The following is a 6,656-nucleotide window of genomic DNA, read 5'->3' on the forward strand; positions in this document are numbered from 1 at the left end:
AAAGAAAGCCTTGCCACCCCTGCTGCCACCCCAGTTGGCAGCAACGAATTAAAAGAAAAGTTACGGCTTTGACATTTACGAGCGTGAATCTCCAATGTCCGACTGCACTGAATGCAGCACGAGATAACGTCAGAGCGGCCGGCAAGACACTGATTGGTTGGAAACACTGAGTGGCGCGAAGCGAGGGAGCCAGGAGTCGCGAGGACAGGAGAGACGGGAGGAAAGAGGTAAAAACTTATTAACTATCGATCAATAAATTGAATTATAATGAAAGCACAGTGCGAGCATACACTGTAACACATTGACTGTAGAATTTACAGTAAATAGCTGGCAGAAAAAGTTGCCAGTAAAGTAAAATTGCTGTTAATTACTGTAAAAAGGATTACAGTATGTTACAGGATCACTTTTACAGGTTTTTGTTGAATATAAATTACAGCAATTTGTTGTTGTTGTTGTTTTTTTTTTGGAAAAATCTAGTTTACAACATTATCTTGTATTCTATTCAAATTACAGAGGTTACCTGGCAACTAAAGTTGCCAGTAAATAGCTGTTAATACTTCACAATACAATATGTTGTTGTAGAATGTTTTTACTGTTCATTTTTCTTTTTCACATTAGCAGCTTTGCAAAATATGCATATTGAATGAGACCAGGCTTGCTGTTACTCCAAAATTCATCAACATTAGATTTTCTTCACCTGTTAAATAAAACCAGAGTCAGAGCTGCAACAAAACATCTTTTATTAAAACTCAATAGTTTTACAACATGCCTTCAGAACTCAATTCGAATCCCCATAAATGGTATGGTATTCATTTCTCAATTATTATTGAGAAATGAATAGCACTCTCCTATCTGCCTGTTAAATATAAGGCTTCAGACAGAAACTGGTTAGCCTAATTAAGCACAGACTGGAAACGGGGAAACAGCTAGCCTGGCTTGGTCCAAAAGTAACAAAATCTGCCTACTAGCACCTTTAAATCTCACTTTTAACCTTTTTACTGTGCGTTATGTGCCTTTAATGGACGTGGTATCGATCTTCTCATCTAACTGTCCACCAGATAGCGAATAGGTCAGCTTTGCACTGCAGTGAACGGAGTCCAGATGCAAAGCATATTTTAACCAGCTAAAACAATCTATATCAGTTCTAGTGTACGTTGTATAGAGAAAATTCACACCGCTTTACATCGCTGTCAGACGGCCCTTATACCGTATAACTCACGTATTCCTTCGCATAAGCGCAACTTTGCCCGCTGCGGCCGCACCGTATTATGCCGTATGCGTAGGAATACGTGATGGGAATTCCGGCTCTTTTTAGAGAACCGGTTCTTTTGGCTCGGCTCACTAAAATGAGCCGGCTCTTTCGGCTCCCAAGTGGCTCCTCAGATTTTTTGTTACTTAAATGAATTGATTACAAAATGATGTGTAAAATGAATATCTAATGTAAATACATACATTATATCAAATGTTTATTATTTATATGGATTTATTAATATACTCAACATGGAATTTTAAAATACAAAAACAAAGACCCATCTCAATTAGACAAAAAGCTGCTCAATATGACATTTTTAACTATGCAGTCTACACTCTGCCTTTGAAGCGTCTATCACATATATACATATATGTCCAAACTTTACTACATTTTCTGTCATTCTCATTTTCCTCACCTTTCCAGTGTGTAGTCTCTGTCTATGTAGCAAGTTCTCTCGCTCTGTCACGTCTCCCTCCCACCTGTTCACATGCTCACTGTGCCGTGTGTGTCTGTAACCCCTCCCGCCACCCTCCTGCTCCTCAGTGTAGATACACAGACGCCGCCACACATCTTGACCAATCACGCAGCTTTAACAGAAAAAAATGAGGAAAAACGGGGAAAAAATCCGGATCTGGCTCCCAATCAGGAGCCGGCTCCCGTCGTTCACTTCAAAGAGCCGGATCGTTCGGGACCGACCCATCACTAGTAGGAATACGTGAGTTATACGGTTGAGAAATGTAGTGCCAAAGGAAAGGGCCGTCTGACGGAGATGTAAAGCGGTGTGAATTTTCTCTATACAACGTACACTAGAACTGATATAGATTGTTTTAGGTGGTTAAAATTCGCTTTGCATCTGGACTCTGTTCACTGCAGTGCAAAGCTGAGCGTCTGTGCTGGAGCAGCTCTCTGCTTCTCCAAACTGAGGGATCGCTGAGCAGCAGCTAATGTAGCTAACACACCGACTATAGATAAGTACTTCATATGAGCCCAGTTCAAAAAACCCAAACTATCCCTTTAACTCTATCTATCCGAGTTAGGGATATAATGTGAAAAACGCCTGCTGTTGTTGCCGATGTTCACCATATCTCTGGGGCTGGTGCTGGAAGAACAACAGATTTTGCAGCTGCGCCGGCTAAATCCATTATTCACACTATATCCCTAACTCGGATAGATAGAGATATGGTTGAAAATCTGCAAAATGTCCCTTTAAGAACAATGTCCACTCATATAGTGGGGAAGACAAGAATCCTCATCTTTTGCATATGACTTACGCTCAAAGCCATTCAAAGTCCATGAATGGCCTGAGGAGAGAGGAGACGTGAGGATTGACTGAGCTGTTCTTCTTCTCATGTATCTTCCCACTTCTTTGGCTGACCAGCTTTGCTGTCTTGGTGCCACTGATGGGGTTGAGTCCAATGAAACATCTGAAATCACAAAATCACATGAAAAGAAACTTCATGAAAAAACTGCGCTCACAGCTGCTCCACAAGAAAGAGCAGAATATCACGTTGTTCAAGACAAGCTCATCATTTGCCCATCCAATATGAAAAACTGCAAAACATGAAAAAACTAAAATTAGGCTGTTAATCATTTTTCATTATCATTTCAGTTGTGCTGTCCAGGCAAGCTGAACCAGGAAGTGGCTCTACAATGCAATGACTAATACAGTGGAAATGTCATAACGGTTAAAGGGATAGTTTGGAGTTCTTGTCAAAAGATTGTATGAGTTACTGACCAGTAGTAATATAATTGCATCAACATAGCCTCAGGCAGCAGGTACTCTGGTTGGAGATTTCCCGACTGCTTGCTCCTTGTACACCAGATTCAGATTCACTTTGCTAAAATAATGGGTAATTACAGTCAATAACACAAATAAAACATTGTTCTCACCACAGAGCTGACTTCGTGGCCGGTGTTTCTGACATCAACTGTGCACGTGCTCCTCTTTCAATTTAATGCAATCCCATATCAACAGTATTTAACTGTAATACGCATCATCTACAGTCAGAATACAGCTCGCCTGTCATTTTACAATATGTTACTGTGGGAAAATGCTGTCAGCTACTGTCATTATTTTGGACCCATGATGCATTGCCATGTACAGTTATACTTTGTAAAATGACAGAACAAGAAGTTACTGTAAAATTTGACTGTAGAAATTACAACAATGTGTTACAGTGTAGTTGCAATGCTGATTTTGAGATGATAAAAATCAGGTTGAAGAACGTTATTTCGCTAACTGTACATGTAATGTTAGCTAGGTCTGACGTTAGTTCTGTGTAAAATAGGCTACAAAAGCTAATATTGATTCAACGTCTGTCAACGAAAACATTGTTAAGTTACTTTGAATTTTACAGAAATGAAGAGGAAAGGTAGCATAGAAAGGTTTTTCTCACCAAGTACTAGACAGAAAAAAGGGGGAAAAGGAGAGTCCTACCACTCTAATGGAGTTCACTCAGTTTTTGAAACCATACGAGGATGTTTTTTATGAGTTGTTCAGCTTGTGTAAAATAGCGGTTGTTTTACCTGTGAGCAGTGCATCCTGTGAACAAAGTTTTTCATCTCTCAGGCTCATAAAGACTTATTTACGGTCTACTATGACAGAAAAGAGACTATCGAGTTTGGCTGTACTCAGCATTGAATCAAAACGCACAAAAGCATTAGATCTAGATACATTTGTGAAGCGGTTTGCTGAGCAACATGGAAATCGCCGCATTCAGCTGTTATAGGAATGACAACTTCATGTTATGCTCACTGGTGAGCCTTTACAAAGCTGTTAAAATGATGACCTCAACAGAATCTGCACTTTAAATTTCTGTGTGTGTGTGTGTGTGAAAGAAAAGTTTCAAATGTGACACTGGTGTAAATGGTGTAAACAAAATGTCTAAAAATTGTTCAAGCTACTGAGGGACAAATGGGGAGAATGTGTGTTCTGAGTAAACAATAAAAGTCATGTCCAGTACCTTGTTTGAGTGCCGTGACCCATTTATTTCCACAGTGTATTTATGCTCACCTTAGTACAGCTCAGTCCATAGATCTTCATGGGTAAGTATTTCTTTGGATAGTTTCTTCTGGTACAAATGCTGCCTGCAACGCTGCCTCTCTGACACAATCAAAAACTGTTTGCTTCCCCTCTGATACATCTGCCACTCATCACCTGTGTTTTACCTTAATGCCTTTCCTGTGATAATGCCCCACCTACAGTAGTGTTACCATACTTCTATCTCCTATTAAGTGAGATCACATTGTATGGTCACTTCTTCCTAATATGAACTGTTTCACATGAAACCTCAAATGCAAGACATTGATTGCATGAGATTAAGTTTGTCTGTATGAGTTTGTAAATGGCAGCCCGTGCCCTTTTGTAGTGTGTACATACTATTTGTCATCAAACTGTGATTAAATTCAGTATATATACACGTCTGCCATATGTTGCCACCCTTCAAAAATTCCTGCCTCCCTCTCGCCACCCCATCAATATTTTTCTAGATCCGCCCCTGTACACAACCGTACTTCACAAAGCTTTGACAAAACAAATACAAGACAGAGGGTATGTCAAGGAGCAGGGACCAGAAATAAAAGAAGTATTAAGAGGAGCGAGCAAGATTTCATTGCAGGAAAACTCAGTTTCTTAGCTGAGCAAACTACTGTTTTACACATCAAACGTTGTCAAAACAACATAATGAAGTCCTTATAAAAAAAGTCCTTATAAATGCTTTGTGACAAGATATGACACACTACTAACCTGTTTTGTGCAGGAGAAGCCTCACGCAGCCCTACTAGCGCTCACCAAAGTGGACACTCCCTCTTGTGGCACAACTGGGAAATTGCACTTTTAAAACTACTACTCCCATGTCTTGTAAAGATTCATTAACATTTGACCTTTTTCACTGGCTAATACACAAAACATTTTAACAGTTGTGACTATACATTTGTAGGCGTCACAGAAACATTTTGAATGAATTTAAAGGAGTAAATATGTTGATTACACCAGAATACAATGAAAACAATACAATTAATGTTACATAATTACATTCATCCTGAGTTTTATATCGGAGGTGAGAAGATATTAAAGTCTGTTATTTACTTGCTAATTAAAGAAAATGTAAAGAACAAGATATTAGAATCAGAGTGAGTTTTATTATAAGAAGGTTTTCAATACAAGGAATTTGCCTTGTTATCTTTGTACATAATAAACATAAAGTGCTAAAAACTATAAATAAAGGAAACACGGACTTCAAGTCAAAAAGCACAAAAATAAAAACATTATAAAGAGAAAAAAAAATATGTACAATAAGACTGTTATATATATTTTTATTTTAGCTCTTTGGTTGTTTGAACTTCTTTAATGCAGGACGAGGCTGTTTATCAGAGGTTCTGTGAATATAGTTTGTGTTCAGGTCTTCAAAGTCAAATTAAACAAAAATGCTGAGATATGTCTACTGTATTTATTTTCTAAAGTTTTCTATCACCCCATAAAACCAAGAAGGCCTCCCGACCTACTAAATAACTAAAGAATACATAATACAGACAGAGAATTGTATAAAAAGTTCCCTAAAATATCAGGAAAACTGATCTCTGATCAATATTCAAAGGAAATAATCTGCTCAAACTTCATCCAAATCTCTGGTTTTACACAAACTTGCTGCAGTTATTGTGTTCACTGTTTGGGTTCATTGTTCAGTTTATCAGCTGTTCTCTGCTGTTATTGTTATTATTAAATATAATATGAAATATGTGTAACATATAGTTTACTCAGTGATAGAAAAGGTGTCCCTGAAGGATAAAGGCTGGGAGCCAGTGCCTTAGAGGAATGGAAACAACAGATCATTGTGAACTGAATGAACCTGTGTCTGCTGCTTATTGAACAATATGGATACAGGAAAGTGCAGTCCTCCATATATTCACATGTCAGTGTGACACCCGGCTCCTGAGCTTGTGACTCTCTATTTGAGTTTACACAACCCAATAGTGTCTCCAGGAGTCTAAAACAGGACTCATGTCAGCCAAGCACTCCCTCAGCCCTTCTGCACAGCTTTGCACTGAACCGTGCTCCAGCATTCTTTAAACACAGTTGGTTCCTCCTAGACCGGCTCCACTGGAAGAACCACATTGGTCAGCAATGCTGTACTTTTACTGTGTGCTGGTTGAAGTGTGTATAACGCTAACAGTGATCTGCAGCACACTATCATCAACAGCCAGCTGGCAGAGCAGTTTAATGCTCATTTGAAAAGGAATCAGGCACCACCTGCCCAAGTCTAATATTTATGCTGTCAAATGCCTCATTTCTGACTTGTTGTCGTCATACATGAGTTATCTTATGAAAGGATGTCAGATGTGTTTTTACAGGTTACACAAAGCAGTTCTGTTGTGTCAAATCACACATTTGGGATTCATTGTGGTT

At 38.9% G+C, this 6,656-nt stretch overlaps 1 long non-coding RNA gene across 1 annotated transcript; it reads left to right on the forward strand.

Annotated features, from left to right (window-relative positions):
* The first annotated feature begins 78 nt into the window (after positions 1-78).
* LOC127370626 (uncharacterized) lies at positions 79-4,669 on the forward strand. The gene is made up of 2 exons (XR_007886253.1): positions 79-227; positions 619-4,669. It is a non-coding gene; the product is annotated as an uncharacterized LOC127370626 (long non-coding RNA).
* Positions 4,670-6,656: the final 1,987 nt, after the last annotated feature.

This window comes from Dicentrarchus labrax, unplaced genomic scaffold (genome assembly GCF_905237075.1).
Source record: "Dicentrarchus labrax unplaced genomic scaffold, dlabrax2021, whole genome shotgun sequence".
NCBI lineage: Eukaryota > Metazoa > Chordata > Actinopteri > Moronidae > Dicentrarchus > Dicentrarchus labrax.